Source organism: Python bivittatus, unplaced genomic scaffold (assembly GCF_059951505.1).
Source record: "Python bivittatus isolate LINGU-HERP-01145 unplaced genomic scaffold, Pbiv_v1 ctg000530_np1212, whole genome shotgun sequence".
Taxonomy (NCBI): Eukaryota; Metazoa; Chordata; class Lepidosauria; order Squamata; family Pythonidae; genus Python; species Python bivittatus.
Genome location: NW_028277085.1, coordinates 7,210,471 through 7,229,191, shown reverse-complemented (window position 1 = coordinate 7,229,191; position 18,721 = coordinate 7,210,471).

Here is an 18,721-nt window from a genome sequence, read left to right as displayed (position 1 = left end):
AGAAAAATGAAACAGCAACAGCAGGCGTTCATATCCTGCCCTTGGCACTTCTAACTCCCCTTTTTCTGAGTGTCAGGAAGAAAAACTGTCTGAAAGCCAAGGAGGTCTTCCAGTTATGCTACTCAGTAGTCTCATCCCAAGCTGCAACTAGCAAACAAGGCCATCTCACACAACCCAAATGGGTGGCATGGAAATACCCAGAAAAACTTCCTGGGATGTTTTTGGTATCCTGTTCACCTTGGGTAAGGTTGGGGTTCCTGTGGTTCTCCAGCTTCTGTCAGCCCCATGCAGGATATCTGTTGATCAGCAATGATGGAACTTAGAATACCTGATAGGAGTTGTGAGGGTCATTGGAAGGATGGGAGAAAGGAAGAGCATGGCGAGGGATGACAGCTCCCCTTGGCTTTTTTTGAAAAGAGCATCGTCAAATGTCTGACCACAAAGAATCATATGTAATGCAAAACCTTTTCCTCACCCTTCCTCCATATTAAACAATTATTCCCAGCTCCTTTGTTGGTAGGCCAAACCACAGTAATTTTCCTGGACTCCTCAGATGGGGTTTTCTCAGTTCCACAGTAGCCTATCCAAAACTTTGCTTTTTCTCCACCCTCTCTCTTTTCTTTCTTTCTTTTTTTTTTTTTTTAATTAGGGGTCAAAGTTAGATGGACACATTCACCATTCTAATTTACTCTAAACTTGTGAGTGGTTAAGACATGAGAAACTCCTTGTGACTTTTCTCTGTGTCATTGCACAGCCATTGGAAAGGTCATGTGTTCCCTTAGGGATTTTTTACCCTCCCTTTCTCAAAAAACAAAAAAAGTGCTCAGTAACTTGCTAGAATTTTGACCTGGTAATGCGATGAGTAGAGTGACCTCAGAAGGGATCTGAATTCTCCTCCTCCTCTCCAGATTCATCAACTGTTACAGGTTTGGAGTCTTTTTGTGGGATCAGAAATGGCTCCAGAGAGCCATTGTATCATGTAAATCAGATCTCAGATCTTTCTGTACAGGACTCTCTGTTGAGGGTGGGCATGAAGGCTCCTATTTGTGGGGTGGTATGGTTGCCTTTCATGTATTCCAAGTTTTTTCACCACAATTCTTTCTGCTCTGGGTTTGAACTTTGCAAAATCGAGGGAAATCAGGCTTACAAACCAGTTCTTAGAGTTAACAATGATGAACCGCGACCAGCTGAAAACTATACTGGAAGTAAAAAAAGGCTGATCCTTCAGAAGGGCTCATGGATTGACCCTGGTCCTGTGTCCCCTCCCTTTGCTGCTCTTTGGGATACAGTTGAGGCAAGAAGCTGATGGGGCTGGTCTTCCTATAGTAGAGGAAGAACTGGAGGGAGTTGACAACCTGTCCTTCACGGGGCTTGTTCAGGAGGATATCCAGGGTTTATCCTTATTCCAGTTCTATTAATCCCACCCTTCCTGCAAGGAGCTGAGTTTCGACATCAATTAGTCTCTCCCCTGCCTTCACTTGACACTGCAACCACTGTTCTCTGCTGTCTTTCCGCAAGGCACTCCTGAGTTGCTGATGTGTTGTAGCATGTTTTGGTTTTTTTCCAAACTTCTCCATTAAAACAGGGCAAAGGTGATGTAGCAGGATGGGAGTGTGGCCGATTATCAAAGATGTGTTGCTGTCAGGTTCTGGAGTACAACATTTAGATAAAATTCAAGGTCATTTCCTTAAGATTCTGAAATCTGTACTGTAATGTTCCAGACATTAAGATGGCAGTACATCCTGTCTGAATAGAGGTATAAGATCACCCCATCTATGATGCCTTGAAAAGTGATAAGATAAAAAATGGGAGGGAAGCATTTTATTGGTTAGAGTTGTTTGGGAATTACTGTAATCTCTAAGCATCACTGGATTGGACTGAATCGGAGCACCAATCCAAGTTTAGTGCTCCCCGCAGCTCCCCCCAGTCAAACGTGCACCTTTTAGAAGAATACAAAACTCATTTTCTGCCTGTATTTTTCAGATTCCAGCAGCTCATATTGCATATTAAAAGGAGAATTGTGTGTCTTGGAGCAAGGAATGAAACAGCAAGCATAATTTCAGCATGCCAGCTCTTTCTTCCCCACCCCGCCACCCGATTTCCTTTCACATGATGGATTGGAAGGGGGGGAAAAGATCCAAAACAAAACTTATCCTGGGCAGGTCAGCCTTGTGCATTCTAGATCTGATGCCTGATAGCAGTCATTTCCAAGTTTCTGATAAACAAGTGAACCTTTAAGAGGATTGAGGAAGGCTTTGACACTATTTTAACTTGGAATGTGAACTATTTTAATGTTGGTCTTACCCAGCTGGTTGTCACCTTGCAGCTTTTTAACTCTTTTCTCTGACACAAACTCAGAGAGCTTCTGGGTCCTGTTGCACCCTTATCAGACCAGGCTAGAACCCAGGAGAAGGGACTTCTCCATGGTGAAAACTCAGCCAGCCTTTCCTGACTGATCTTCTCCAGCCGTGCTCTGCATCTCTGAAGTCCATCATAAACTGTGGATGGTGAAGTGCATTCCCACCAGAGGTGAAGGGTGCCAGTTGGTGAGGAAGATTATTAGGTAGCCTTTGTCAAGGCCTAGATTGAAGCCCTCTTTTAAACATCTGGCTTTCTCATGGTGGTGTGTTTTTGGATATGGTGCTGCTGTTCAAAAACTCGGGGATTCTTCAGGGAGAGTGCCAGGTTCAGCTGTGTTTTTTGAAAAAGAGTCTGCTGACTTTTGCTGGTGATTTTTCCCATGAACTACAGCTTTGTGGGAATGGTGGGTGGTCTGGATAGCAGGCCTGGGCAGATGTTTTGTTCCTCAGGTTTATTTTTATTTTTTTTTAACCAGGGTCCAGCAATTGAAACCAGGTGGAGAACACTTGACTCTGGGTACGAATGGGCAAATCAGTCTATTTACAGAACTTAGTTGTTTGGTTCACATTGAATCAAAAGCCTATTCTGTTCAGTTTCTGCATACAGTTGCAATCTTTATTTTTTATTAAAAAATACACACAAACTTGCATGTATAAAATGCACACATTTTGTCTGCTATTTCTCCCTAACAAAGCTTGCCCCTAACTGAACCTCCCTCCAGATTTATTTGTCTGTTACACTTATATTTCACCTTTCCTTCAGGAGCTCAAGTCCATGCACACTGCACTCCTTCCAAACAGCAACCTTGTGAGGTGGGGTGGGCTGAGACAGCATGCTTGGCCCCAAAACACCCTGTTAGCTTCTGTGACTGAGGTTGGACTTGAATCTGGGTCTCGGTCTCCCCAGTCCTCATCCAGCACTGTCCTTGCCACATTTGGCAGGGAACTCTAGGATTGAAGTCCTCACATATCTGGAGGGTGCCAAGTTGGAGAAGCCTGCGCGAGGAGCACTTTTGCGTGCAATTTTTGATCAAGGAACAGCACCAGAAAGCAAGATGGTTCCAAACTAAGATCTTGGGGATGTCAGCTCACTTCAAAACATAGTTTTAATGTTCACACTCAATGTTCTCTAGCTCAGTGATGGAACAAACCTCAGTTAAAGCTCTCTGACGTTGGCAGATGAGTCTGGGAACAACTCTGCTCTCCGTCACAAAGCGTCACTATTGGCCAGTGTAGCCTTGCTAATCCAGATGGATCCCAGATCTGCCTTGGGGACACAGCAGCCTTGTATTGTCCTTAACTAACATGGCACACAAGAATGCTCTTTCCCAGTCTGGAGCTGTTATGAATTATCTGTCTGGCAAACTATCCATGTAAATGCCTCTGTTTATTTTTTATTTTATTTTATTTTATTTTTTTACTTCGAGATTGAACCGAAAGTTTCCTTGAAAAGAAACAAGCAGTTGAACTTTGGGCACCGTCTTAATTCAGCGTGATCTCATGAGATTATGTAAGAATCTGCCTTGTTTCCCCCCCAGTCTTTCAGAAGGTGCCCTTTGTTGGAAAATAGCTGAGGCTGTTTTCAGAACAAGCAATGCCCTGAACCCTTTGCTCCTTCCTTTGTGCTGTAACTAGGCCACAGATAACTAAGCAGTTCTCTGAAAATGGAGAATGTTAATTGCATAGCAATTTCGGGTTATGCATACTTTCCAGGGGCTTAATTTAATTGTTGCAAAACTATACTTTGAAGCCACATGAGGCATCAGGCAATTTCAGGTTTGAGATTATGCCTGTATGGAAATAGCATTAGGGACGAGTGGGTGGGGGGCAGTCAGTCTAGACTGTATAAAGCCTGCATGGAAACTTTACACAAGATGCATCGATCGTTTAGGTTTGGGAGAGGCTGGAATCATTTAGCATTAAGGATTTTGGCTGGCAAAATCAATACTGCAGCTTTGCAGATAAGTTCACAGAAGTTCCGAACTTAGCTGCAAGGGTCCAGCAGCTTTAAATGTAAGCTCAAATATTAATATTAAGGGGGAGAGAGTTGCGGGGGGGAGAACACATGAGACTTACGGATTCAGGCAAGGACTATTACTCCCTCATCGTGCTTCAATCACCAACCAGATGGAAGCTCGCAGCAGGGAGAAGGACAATAGCTCCTAGCATACATGTTAGCGTGTATGATGTCCATGCAAAGCTTCAAAGAGGTGTTTTGCTTCCACAATCCTTCAAAACTGCCATGGAAAACAACTTTGGGGCCCGCATCTAAAGAACAAACAAAGGGCTCCTTTGCTTTGTCTTGTGTGCGTCTGACAACCTCCTTCAGCACTTCAAGTATCTGGGAAAATCTAGTACAGTCTTTTCCAATCTTGGCAGTTTTATTGGCTGGGGAATTCTGGGAGTTGAAGTCCATACATCTTAAAGTTGCCAAGTTTGAAAAACACTTGTATAGAATTCTGAGGATAGGATGCTGCCATTGAGATGAGTTGCCATTGATGGCCCTGTTGTCTGTTTAAAATGATGGCCGGCACCAGAACTGTTTGTAAGAAGTTCCGTACTTGAAGCATGCATTGTTCAAATTATGTGAACATAGCTGAAGTACTCATTGCTTAAGCATGCATCACGCAAGGAAGTACTTACCTTCTATCAGTCTTGAATCTCCCTACACTTAGCTTCTATGGGTGACTAAGTTCAAATATTGCAAGAGAGGGAGAAAAATATCTTCTTTATTATACACACCTGGTTTGATGTCTCCACTTCACCTTTTCCTTGAGCTAGAAAGTCCCAAATGTTGCAATCTTTCCTCTTCAAGTGGGTGGATGAGTGGGCTATCCTAGCCACTTTGTCAGTTTGGTTGCCCTTTAATGTGATTAATTATAAATTTTCTCTCTGGTGTTCTAGACTTGATTGGCAAACTAGGGGATGGCTTTTAATAAGGTGGGGATAACAGACAACGAAGAAGAAAAAGGAATTTGCAAGAAGAGGGCAGAAGCATCTTCTTATCCCTTCAGTTCGTCCCTGTGCTTTCCCTTGTTTACCCTCATAATCTGGTCTGCTATTCAGAGTTACGTTGCTGCTAAAAACAGAGGTCCAATCTAGTGATTGCTAATGAATCCTGACCTCCCAAGGATATTGCTTGGACTTTTTAAGCCATTGAAGCAAATGACCGTGACCTCATGGCAGCAAATCACGTTCCATGAAAATACTGGGAGGGCTGAAACCTTATCCTATCTCAAACTATTACAAGCCACTAACTTGACATGGTCCAAAGTGAGAAGAACTCTTTGTTCTGAATAACAGGAGAAGCAAGGTTGTTCAAAATGACCCAGTTAGGGGCTGTTGTTTTTGATGTTCCTGACTGATCTGACGGAACATTCTGTGCAAAGATGGAGCAAGGCAAAGAGAGAGAGAAATACAGAACATTCCCCGTAATAAGTAGCTATGGAGGATGAACACTTATTGCAATTTAATAAATACATGGTAGCTTTGAAAGATCTGTTAACTGGCAGAAGCAAAGCAGAAATCAGTTGAGCTGCTTTCTTCAAAAGAATAGCTCTGACAGTGCTTGAATTTGAGCAGTTGTTCTGTGAGGACTGTTTAGATTGTCACAGTGGCAAGATATCCTGGAGGGGACTTCATCTAGAAACTCAATGTTTGATGGAATCTCATTGCAGTCACACCTCAGAAACGCTGCCAACTTCTGATGGGAACTAAAATGTGTAAAACCAGTTGTTGTGTAGCTATTGCTAGGTTGTACCTTGATCTTAAACAGTTCCCTGGACATCTAGGAGATGACCAGGTTCAGCCTATTCACGGCTGGACTAAGCTTCACATCCTCAAGACTGTTTGATTATGGAAATATTGAAGTAACTAATTTCTCCACGTTACCTTCACCACCAAGAAACTGTGGTATTACAGGTTTCCTGAATTCTAAGCCTAAACTGAAGTTCAGATAAAGCATGTTTTTTTTTCTTGCCCAAAGAAAATGAGCAGTTTCTTAATCTGCTTGCACATAAAATTGGTTGACATGGCCATCACAATGATGCTGCAGCTCATTTAGTTGCTAATTGACCAGGCCATGGGAGGGCTCCATTCCTGCAAAATATTTTCTGTGGAGATGCCCTTTGAGGGAACATCAAAGGGAGAAAATGAACAAAATGAAATAAAAACTCAAGGACATGAGCAAGGAAATGTTGCAGCATCCATGTGCAAATATTCTTAGTTCTCCCTCCCTTCCTTAGGTCACCAATTCGAAAAGCAAACTGAGGACCAAACATAGTCATCATCCGTTCCTACTTGTGGAACCTGAAACAAAGACACAATAATATTTGTGAACTTGAAACGGGAGGGAGTTAGACGTGCCTGACGATCTCTTAACTTGGCTCTTCGTCTTCATTATAGGCTTTTGTAATGAGAGCTCAAGACTAGAGAATGCCTCCACCAAGTCTACATTCAGGTATGGCTGTGTCACACCAGTCTAAGCTCTGGTCACATTGAGAGCAAAACCATTTCAAATGCCAGAAGTGATGGGATCTTTGGGTTTCAACCAGTTATACCCTACGTTTGGCCTTTGAATGGTGAAAAAGACTCCAAGCTTGACCCAAATAAATATCAGAGGTACTTGTTTTTCTTGACTGTTTGGTCAACTGCCTTCAATTCTCTCTCTGCCAGTTGCAGGGGAGAAAAATGCTTTATGTAACAGGCTGCTGGGGCCTTAAGACAGCTTTAGTTGAGCAGGATGTTAATCCATTTGCTAATAAGTATGCTCGGCTTCTTTCATGTCCGATTTTTTGGGTGACATTTAGATAACAGCAGAAAGCACTGAATGAAAATAAGGGATATTTTACTGAAAGTGGGGAATTGGCTAAATGAAGAAAAAGCTTTACTTGTTATTTTTAAAAAACTAGCCTTTTGGTTTAAAAGAATAGTACTTTCCTTGTGAATGAATCGGTTGAGATTTATCTTCTGACCTTTTCTCTTAATACCACTTCAGTTTTATTTAGAGTGAGAGAGAAATAATATTACTGTTAGTTCATCTGGTCATGCATTTCAATCCGGTCTCATGATTCCATAGACCATATTATAGAGTAGGTTCTCCTTACTTGAGAAACAGCTGATTTTCAAACCCAGCTTTACTAATCCCATACTGTATCAATTTTATTATTTATCAGTGACCATTTAGAAAGCATGCTCACTAGGCTACGAATGCTAGCTGAATGTTGGTGAGGACAGGAAAAAATATCTTGGTAGAAGGGAACAGTGTGAATGGAGTGCGCTAGATGAGGGTATGGCTGGCTGGTGGGCTTGAGCCAAGGACACATCCATCATTTTGTTCTCAGTCTAGCCAGCTCTTGCCTTTCTAGAATTAAGGGCATAACTGAAGACTCTTCATAGAATCACAAGAACAATAGCTTAGTGTCAGAACATGTTTTACAAGAGTCGTAAGACAATACTTCTCTGAGTTGGAGTATTGGTATCCAAAGTATCTCTTACGTACGGGTCAATACCATCTTGCCCTCACCATGCCAGACTTGCTAACGTTTTACAACCATTCAAAACTCTGAATATAAGAATACCAGTACTGGCATTACAGCATGAGATCTATAGGTGGGGGGGAAAAGTGCCATCTTGGAGATTCATTCTCTTTTGAGGATTGGCAACCCTGTTTCATTGCCCGGCCCCTGTGTGTAAAATCATAAAGGCTTCCTTTTATGACATCACTTCCTTTTGCTTTTCACTCTTTGAATCTGATGCTAGAGACCTGGATAATGTATGCTTCAAAGCCTACTTAAATAACAGTTATGCTTCACCTGAATCTATTGATTTCCCCTTCTTTGGTTCTATCCCTGGTTGATTCCCCTTGGAACTCAAGTGCAATAATGCAACAAACTAAAATAATAACTTAGCAGCAAAAATGCATTGATGTATTCAAGACGTTGGTCTTTCAAACTTTTTTCCAAGCCTCTTCTGACAGTCCGATTCTGCAAGTCCTCCTTATTCCAGGGGTGCAATGCTAGAATTGAATGCATGGGCTCCATCCTTATAGCAAATTTGTTTTCCACTTTTGTGGGAAGATCTGCCAGTGCCAACTATTTAAGATGGTTATCCTGCTTCTTAATCTGCTTTCTCCTCTAGGCAAAACCAGCTCATATTCTCCATTGCAACTTGATTGCTCAGCATTTGATCATCTCTCTCCCTGTCTTCAGATAAGCTCCAATTTCTCTTCTTGTAACCTGGAGATGTGCCAACCATATGGGAATTGCTTCATATATGAATGAAAAATGCTGCATTGAGCATTCTCCCTGGCCAGTTTCTAATGCATGTGTCGCATCATTATTCTGACTGCACTGTCTTCTGATCGGTTTCTTTATTCTTTACAAGTTACCTTCTATTGGTTTAGGCATATTCATTTTTTTACTATACGTATATGCATGGATAATGATCTTTATTGCAGATGTTTACTGTTTACTGATAATGGTTCCAGTTTAAAATATTTTTATGCAACCTTTAAGGCAAAACCCTCCCATCAAGATTGCATCATCAGAGATCAGATTAAAACATGAATAAAATCAATATTAAATCCAGAACACTTTTAAAGGAAATACACTCTCCCAAATACCAACATTCCAGCTGAAACCCTGCCTGAACAACAGGAAGCTCTTCCCTTCACATCCTGTTTATGGGATTTTTAGATTGGGGGTAGGTGATGATTAGGAGAAACCCCACTTTCCATTCCATAATTATCAGAGGCCCACTGATAACATAAAAAGTGGCCCTTCTCCATGATAGCATCTTGTTTAGGTGTCCCCTACCATCGGTGTCAGGATTGTAGCTCCCAAAATTCCCTTTTTCTGAAATGGTATGTGGGAATGACCTTGCGAGACCAGGCCCAGAGATGCTGCCTAGGGAGCAATCAGATAAGAGACAGCATAGCCCACAGCTTGATAGTAGGTGGGGCAAGAGGCTCAGAAGAGACCCTCCCTAGTTTCTTGGGCTATGAAAGAGACAGGGAGAGAATTGTACTTTCAGACTTGCAGGATTCTGTTAATGTAGCTTTACAATAAAGTAGAATTAGCTCATCTGATCGTGTTCTCTCTCTGGTCTACCAGGTAAGGCTGATATTTTCTCCTGTGTTCTTAACATCTCCAGATGACACTCAAATCTTTACGAACTGACTCTGAATCTGCGTTATATCTAATTTGGGGCTCTTAAATCAGTTGATTTCAGGAGCCAGGATTTGCCCTCTTGTAGATGTCAAGGAGAGAAAGCTATCAGCTGCTTTTCCTTTGGCAACAGAAAACTGCACCTATCAGGGATTGCACCCCAAACCTTTGGGATACTCACCTGAGATTCAAAGGGCACCTTCAAGGGACAGGAGCGGGAAGGACTGAATTCCATGTTTTTATTATTGCGAAAGACTGAAGGGAATAAATAGCATGAAGGGTATAATTATGAAATTTTTATTAAGACTGATTGCCACACCTAGCTACTAGGAATATCTAGAGAAGGATGAAGTCACCAAACCCATGAACACCTTGAGGCAAACAGCAGAATAAAATTAACTTTCAGGCGGAAACTCGGAAATGCTTTCAGTGCAATGCAAAATAGTCATGTTGCCTGCTGCCACCTTGCCAGCAAGGCCTCCAGTTACACAAGTATGGATGCTGTGGCTAAAAAATAATACATGTGGTCTTAGCTGGGAGTTAAGCTGTCTTTCTTCTCCCCCCCCCCGCCCCCCAAACCTAGCCTTTCCAGCCAAGGCCTGCTGCTCCCAAGTTTATGTTCCCATAAACTTACTTATAGGGTGGGTTCCCTTTAAGGATCACTACAGTTGAAAGGTTTGTTTGCATAGTACCTGATGGACTCCTAAATTAAGGAAACCCTGTGGGTTAACAACCCCACAACAGGCCAATTGCTCTGAGGTTGGTCTTTCAGCATTCAAAAGCGGAGCTGCTGAAGCAGATCAACAAGCCATTTGGATGGAGGCTGAGTGAGAAATCAGAGCTGGAAGGGACTTTCCTGCTCATTACAGAAGTCCACTGCATTGCATCTAAGAAGATGAGTGTCCAGGTTTTGGTTAAACCCACTAATAGAGTTGAATGGAAATTTTAATAGGAGAGATCCAGGGAGTTCGAAGGTCCAGCTGTGGATAACACCAAATATTTTGTTTCATGAGCAATCAGTCAGTCATCATTTTATAAAATAGGGTAGCTAGAAGAAGTTTCCATGGACATGTTGCTATCCACAGACTCCACACTTGGTATGAGGACTTGAAACTGAGGCCTGTCCTCTGTAGATTAGGACATATATCCACACACTTCTATTTCATCTTTCTGCTTGGGGATTATTTTTCCCCAAGTAGTATTCTGTCAGCTGGCACTTGTCCAAGCTGAATCTCTTTTGATTTCTTCCCATCTGTCTAGCCATTGGGAACTCTGTTTTCTTTACCTGCCCCCCATCTCATAAGATAACATGTATTTGCTTCACCTTCTATGGATGAATACGGAGGGAAATATCTCCCAGTAGGAAGCCTGGTCCTCCTATCAAACGTTCTGGAGATATCATGACATGTTTGCCCTTAACACTTCAGGAAGTCTGCACTGTTCTTTGGACATCTAGGCTAGTCATCTGCTAGACAGTGCCATCCAGATGTGTTGGACTACAATTCCTGCCATGCCTAGCCAGCCCAATATATAGCATTTCCTCTGTGTATTGATTTGTAGGTGAGTGTTTGTGGGGATGGGGTGTGGGGCAGAGGCTGAAGCCAAGAAGAAGAGTAGCTGTCCTCAAAACCTTTTAGTAAGTTCACAGCAGTGGTACAGTTTGAACTGGGGACTTCCAGATATAAGGATCTTTCTGTCTTTTCAGATTTATGAGTCTAGTCTGTCTTTTCTCTAAATACACCAAAGGTCAGCAATTTGGTGGAAAATGCTGATTTTCAGTAGCATGATTTTATGCTCAAGAGGATTAACACAAATAATGCACGAAATTCCAATAGGATTAACACATCTACATTACTCAAACAAACAAAAGTCCATTAAAAAAGGCAAATAATCCCATCCCTGCCAATGAGAACACTGCATCACTACTACATTCCCAGAGGTCCTCGTAGGTACAAGAAAACCTTTTTTAAACAAGTGTGTTCCCCCTTTGTTGAAAAAAGATGGTTCCACCCTTTCACGGTAGCTGCCAGACTGTATAGCCCAGCTTCCTTCCACCTGGTGTCCTCCAGATGGCCAGGCTATGTTCATAGAATCATAGACTTGGACAGAGTCTCAAAAGTCATTTAGTTCAATCCCTGCTCAGTGTTGGAATTCAAATAAAGTATCCCCAACAGATGGCTATCCAGTCTTTCACTGAATGCACCCAGCAAAAGGGAGTCAACCTATTACTTCCCTCTGAAATTAGCTCCACTGTTGTATGGCTGTTTTTCTTAACATTCCACCGGAGTCTGCCTTCCTGTAACTTAAGACCATTATTCTGTGTCCTGCGTACTAGGATAATCAGCAGCAGGTCTTGACTGGCTTCCGTGTGACGCTCTTTAAGTATTTGATAAATGCTATCATACCCCTCTCAGTCAGCTGTTCACCAAGCTAAACTTAGCCAGTGCCCTTGGCTTCTCTTGATAAGACTTCACTTCTAATCTTCTGATCTTCTTCCTTGCCTTTGTCTGCATCTGATCCAGGTTCTCTATACCCGTCTTAAAGTGTGGTGCCCAGAACCAGACACAATACTCAATATTCTACATGTGCAAGGGAATTTAGAGATGACCTCTAGGAAGAATGAAAGAACCACTGAAGAAGGACTTGCAGAAAAGATTATATGGCCCAGAGATTGAAGCAAGAGTGAGGGAGAAGAAATGAAATTAACCTCACTTTGATTTGTTTAGTATAATATGGAATAGAGAGAAACTTAGAGAGGTAAAATCTTTGAAGCAAGCCAGATCAAGAAATAGACACTACAGGGATTATTGTTATAGTAACAGAATCTTGAAAGCTTCTCTGTCCCATCCTATACTGAACAAAATCAAGGTGGAGTCACCCACTGGGGGAGATGGGCGGCATACAAATTTGAAAATAAATAAATAAAAATAAAATGTTGAGTTTCTTTCTCACCCTTGCTTCAATCTCTGGACTGTGTAATCTTTTCTGCAAGTCCCTCCTTAATGGCTCTTTCATGCATTCCCTGAGAACATCTCTAAATTCCTTTACCATAGGTACAGTACTCTATGCGTTGGTCATATAATACTATAACCAACACATAACAGCCTAGTCACCATTTTTATTACTTCCCTTGATTTAGAAAGTAGACTGCCAGCTGAAGATTGTGCAGGTTGATGTCCCAACACATCTGGGGGGCATCCTGTTGGGGATGGCTGATACAGATTAAGTCCAAGCTCCATGGACCAATGGAAATCTTAATAGGCTTCCCAGTTAAAAGCTGCTGTTTCCAGACAACCTTGACCTATGACATCTCTCTCCACCCCAGAGGTTAATGTCTGAAAACTGTGGGCTGAAATACAATCCCTTCTCTTGAGTAGCATTTGGGGAAAGAGCCATTTTTGCTCACACAAGAGATGTTGCATACATAATTGATGTTCAACTATGTTTGACACCAAGTATCAATTAGACTGGTATTAATAATTTCCTGCTTGTTTCTTACTATATAAATAATCTTTTCAGCCCAACAGGCTGGAGTCAGGGTGGAGAGGTGTTTAAGACATACAGCTAAATATTGACCTTGGTTTCCCTTAATGCAAAGATTGGTGGAACTCATTCATTTAGATCATCACACTTTTAATAATCCATGTCTCAGGATGTGGGCAAACAGTTCCAGGATCAGATCTTTATTCCCTCTGTTTACAAAGTTCTTTGCTGTGTGCAGGAAGAGGAATAAAAAGAAAAAAGAACAAAACCTCTAGATGTGCTGTGATAATCTGGTTTGGGAAGGACATGTGAGCATGTTTAAACAAATGCCTCACCTGGGCTGATTTGTCCACTCCAAGTCAAGGGTCAAGGGCCTGGTGATTAACTCTTTCTTTCCCTGTTTCGCTCTGTTTCCAGAAAGCGAGGAAATAGATCTTGCTCTCATTCAGCTGTTGCTTCTCTGGGCTGAGAACCAACCTTGGTTTCCCTTGGCATGTTGTAATAGAGCAAGTCAGATACAACAGTACTGGAGGAGACAAAAGCAAGAGAGGAGAGACTTTGGGGGTGGTCACTCTTCTCTCATAATACAAGAACTCAGCTACCCAATAAAATGGATTCAGGAAAGAGCAAGAGAGCACTTCTTCGTGGCATGAGTTAGTAAGATATGAACTACCTGTTACCAAATCCCAGGAGGTGGCATCGAGAAACTCATAAAAGACAGGTGGTCATCAGTAGTCCTTTGCATGGCTGGGTTCAGGGCAACAGATAATTGAATGGAAATCAAGGAGGAGGCCACAGCAAGAAAATCTTGCTTTTGTGCAACCAGGCCTTATATGCTTGTTATCTTGAGATCCCATCTTTTCTCTAGGAGCTCAAGGCTGAGTACATACCTTTCCCCAATTTTTCCCAACCGCAAGCTTACATGGATCTGGGATTGGGAGGAAAGGACAGGCCCAAATTCACTCATGAATTCCTGTGGTTGAGGATGGACTTGAACTGGATAAGTTCCTTTGTTTCAAGTTATGCTATTTGGAGATCCATGTAATTGGATGACTTCTATGTCTATTGTCCTTGTAACAGGCAGCTTCAAAGCCCCAACTCTCCCTTTTTACAGATCTTATCTTTAAATTCAATTTAGACCTGACAGCCGGAATTGGCAGCCTTTCCCAGCCTCTGCAAAAATAAAGGGGTATTGGAAAGAGAAGTAATGGACTATAAAGGTTGCAAATGAAACTTTTTACAGATACACTTCAAATGGATTTTCTGTTCTCAGCTGAAATTACAGGGAAAGATGCAAAGGGCTTATAACATTACCTCTACGCCAGAGCTGGTGTGTAGGAATGGGAGATGAGGAGAGGAGCTTCAATGTAAGAATGAACTCTCCCCACCTTTCCCCTTTGTGACTTTATGAATCTCTTTAATTAAACAAAGAGAAACTTTAAGAGGCAGGAGAATTTGCAATGCAAAACAACCTATAGCTAGCAAAAGGCAGCTCCCCCTGAAACTGGGTGCTTTCAATCCATAATGACTATTAATTGGAGCCACAGGATAGAAAAGTCTTCATGTATGACAAAGACCAGTATTTGAAACTTCTCCTTTGTGGCCAAATTCAGTTGCTGAAGGTCTAATGAGCAGATAAAGAGATGTGCTGTTTATCTAGGAATCCTTCCCCTGTTCTCTAGGGCATCTTTCCAGAAGATCAATCTTCACCTCTGCAGTAATGGGCCTGCCATTGTTGGGACCCATCAAAGTATCATAAAAGAACTATAGTAATAGCACACAGGGCTATCTGTAAGGAAAGCTTCACCCCATATCTCTCCTAATCCAAGTCTTGAGATCACTGTTGAAGGACTAGTTTGGCTGGTCAGTTTGGTGTACACTTGTTGGGTGGAGCTGCTGGAACTCCTACTGAAAAGACCCTGTTGCAGGAAATGGCACTGGGTAAGTGCCTTTTGACAATCATAGCAGACTTCTTTTCAAGCTATGACTTTCCAAACTTCAGTTAGCCCAGGCTGTATGTTTGATGGGGATGGGGGAGCACTTGGCAAAGGGCCCCTCCAGCACCAGGGTTTATGTGTCAGTGGTGGGCTGCAGTTCAGAAGGGTGGAGGGGCAATGTAATCCACCCCAACTTAATCAATGGGCCTCTTTGTGAGAATAAAGACAGCTAGCATGGTAGCCGCATGGAACAGGCAGGCTTAGTATACTTTAATAAGTTATACTAACAGGCTTAGTATAACTTATTAAAATTGCATGGCAACAATAAATAGCAAAGGTACATTAGCTGTATAATGGGTGTTTGAACAAGACTGGGCAGTCTTAAATTTAAAAACATAGTTCCAAAGTTCAGAAAGGTTTTTCAGACAGCTCTGGTTAATCACCCAATAGCAACATCATGTTCAGTAACTTCCCAGCAAATATCCTGCTTTCTTTCTCACCTACGGCAATTTCCTACCTATGGCAAACACAGTATGGTTTCTGTTGTAGGAGGAGAGCCATGTTAGTCTATGATAGCAAAAAAATCCAGAAGGTACAGCTGATGAAATGAGTTTATATCTTTCAATAAAATTTGTTAGTTAGAAAAAGTGCTACCAGACTCCTTCTGAGTAGTGTTTCTGGTAGCCATCTCACCTAGAAAGCTGTATCTTCTGCTTAAAGCAAACTTTGAATATTACAGCAGGCAAAAGACCTGATGTTCTGACATGGCTTGCAACATTCAGTAGAACTTCTTAACAAGTTGATGTAGAAATGCTTGATTTTGGGTGGGGTACTTATTTTCAATAACAAAATATAATATGAATAAATGACCATTTAAATCTAAGTTTACAGCCCTACAGGATGACCAAAAGGAAAGAAAATGCCACTTGGGCACATTTAGGAGAAGTCATCATAACTCTGTGATGGAGCCAGTGTTTTGCAGGCCGATTTCCTGTTTCCAACAAAAGGATCAGGAAGCAGGGGATGAGAAAGGTTCTGGCGACTGGCCAGCACTCACAATATGAAATATTATGTGATATGAACAAATATCCTGAGCTTAGTTAAGATAGATTCCGGTGGCTATGTTAACATTAAGCCAGTGTTTCTCAACCTCCACAACTTTAAGATGTGTGGACTTCAACTCTCAGAACTCCCCCAGCCAGCCCACACATCTTAAAGTTGTGGAGGTTGAGAAACACTGCATTAAGCTATTATTTGTTTCACTATGGCTTATTGACTAAACCCCATTTGGCTGGGTTCATGTAACACGCTTACAGATGGATTACCAACCACAATGGCTCGGTTTCCAAAGCATGTCTCAAACAAGCAAATCCATCATGGGTTTGCATGCAGGGTGAGCCCAGTCTGAATGAACAGATGGGGAGGTTCTTACTTTTGCTTCTGATCTTGCTGTGATAAATGATCTGGTATCCCTGAGAGGTACCTCCGTGGGGACGGTGGGGGTGTTATATGACATTCCCAGCTTAAAAAATGATGGAGATCCGCAACGGAAAAGGCAAGTTTTTTAGGAGCAGAGTTGCAGACAGATCTCCACTGTATAAGGCTCTAGGCCCTTCAACTTGGGTCTTAGGTGGTACACACCACATACAATTTAGCTGGTGCCCCCAACTAAAAATTACCTAAAGTAGATTTTGGGCTCTCTTGCCTGTAACCTTGAGAGATATCAGGTCACAGTAGAGAGATCTGGTACTGTTTGGTAATCTTGTGACCTTAAGGCATTATTATTATTATTATTATTATCATCATCATCATCATCATCATCATCATCATCATCATCATCATCATCATTATGGTCAGTAAACACCATCTAGAACTTCACTGCCCCTGCCTGTATCTTGCCAACCACGCAAGCTAAAGGAGGCCTCACTTTCTGGAGGGACTTCTCACTACCATTGCTGTCACTTCCCAGCCTAAATTCCAGATGTGACCATGGATTATTTATTCCTCATATTCCAGATCTATCATTCCTAATAATTGGATACTTAAAACATCTGCCCATTTTTAAGGCCTCACTTAGGTGTAATCCTTGATGTCCAGCTTTGTTAGCCCTCTCCAAGGTCCTGATTTCTGCATGTCTGAACATGTTAAAGGTTAAGCCAGGTGCCAAGCAACTAACCTTGATCTGTCTAAATCACATGACATACCAGAACTAGGCAGACTGAGCTGGCCCTGACCTACAAAATCTTGCCTGGCTTAACCTGGTCTATTTGAGTTGGCTGATTATCTTTATCTGGATCTGACCAGTAGACCTTGCTTCTCTTTCAGGCTACAGATTACAGGTCAGTGGTTAAACCCTTTGAGGTTCAAATGACTGAACTTTTTTTTAAAACCTGACATTGTTAAAGAGAAAGCTTTTCCCAGATAGTTCCATTTTGAATCTGCAGATTTTTCCTTCTAACACACAAGAGCATTCAGAAATAGAACTTCTACCTGCAACATTTATCGGATTTTATTTTATTCTTTAAGGAAATCACATTTCATTCATTTAAAAGAAGCAGGCGTTTCTTGAGGCACAACAAACTGGCATTATTATGTATTTTTTCCTAGACACTTATTATTTATGGCTGCCATATTTTTTTTACTAGCTATATTGCTGTGGCTGTTGCAACAACCTAATCTTTAGAAATGTAGAGACAAAACATTTACTGATATAATATGAAGGTAGATAAACTTTGCCCTGCTTACTTTTAATCAACTTGCTGTGAAAGGGCAAAAAGTAGTAGCAAGTTCAGCAGGAACTAAATATTTTCTTTCTGGGATATTTTCCCCTCCCCTTTTCCCTCTTTCACATACATCATGTTTGGGTTCTGTTCACCTTTGGTGAGATCCCACCAGAAAGTATTCTTAATTGTTGGCTGCTTATTAAACCCAGTGGTTTAACTAGCAGCCAAGAATTAAGCATACTTTTAACCAGTCAGTTTAATTAGGTTTTTTTTTTAATGTTTAGCACACAAGAACTAATTTCAAGAGACACATCCAGTGGGAAAATGTTGTTCCAAAAGGAGAAAAAAGAAAAGAGAAAAGAAAAGAAAAGAAAAAGGAAAGTTTTATTGATTACTGCTTATGCACAAGTTTTGCCAAGGAATAGGGATGCAGAATTTGTGGCCTCTGGATGTTGCTGAAATACAGTTCCCAGCATCCTTCACCACTCTTGCCCCCTGGAGCTGCTGGGAGTTGTAGTTCAGCTATATCCAAAGGACCACAGTTACCCACCTGCAATATAGACAGCCACCATTTCTTGACAGAAACCCCCATCTCATATTCTAGTCACTGCTAGTTAGCATCCTGAATTAGTTGTGTTTTTTCCAAACTGGATTGGTCTAATTTATATGTTATATATACAATTTTATATATACAATTACATATAAAATTGCAGGCACCTGGAGGGAAACCCTGTGAGCTACCCATCCTCAGCCTGAAGTAGCCTGATCAAGCAACGTATGTGCATACATGCGTGTATTGATTCAATACTACCCTGATATGCCACTCCATTTCCAGAGACTCTGAGCAGCTATGAACGCAAGATTAAAAATGCAATGAATGCGACTATCAATGAATCCAGCTCACCACCCCTTAGGGGAAAGAAGAATAGCATGTACTTATTCATCCCTAAATGCTTTTCTGAAAAGTCCTGTTTTATGGCTCTCTGAAAACATGATAAGAAGGGGGTACTCTGGATATCTAGGCCTAATCTGCTGCTCCAAAGAGGGGCCCA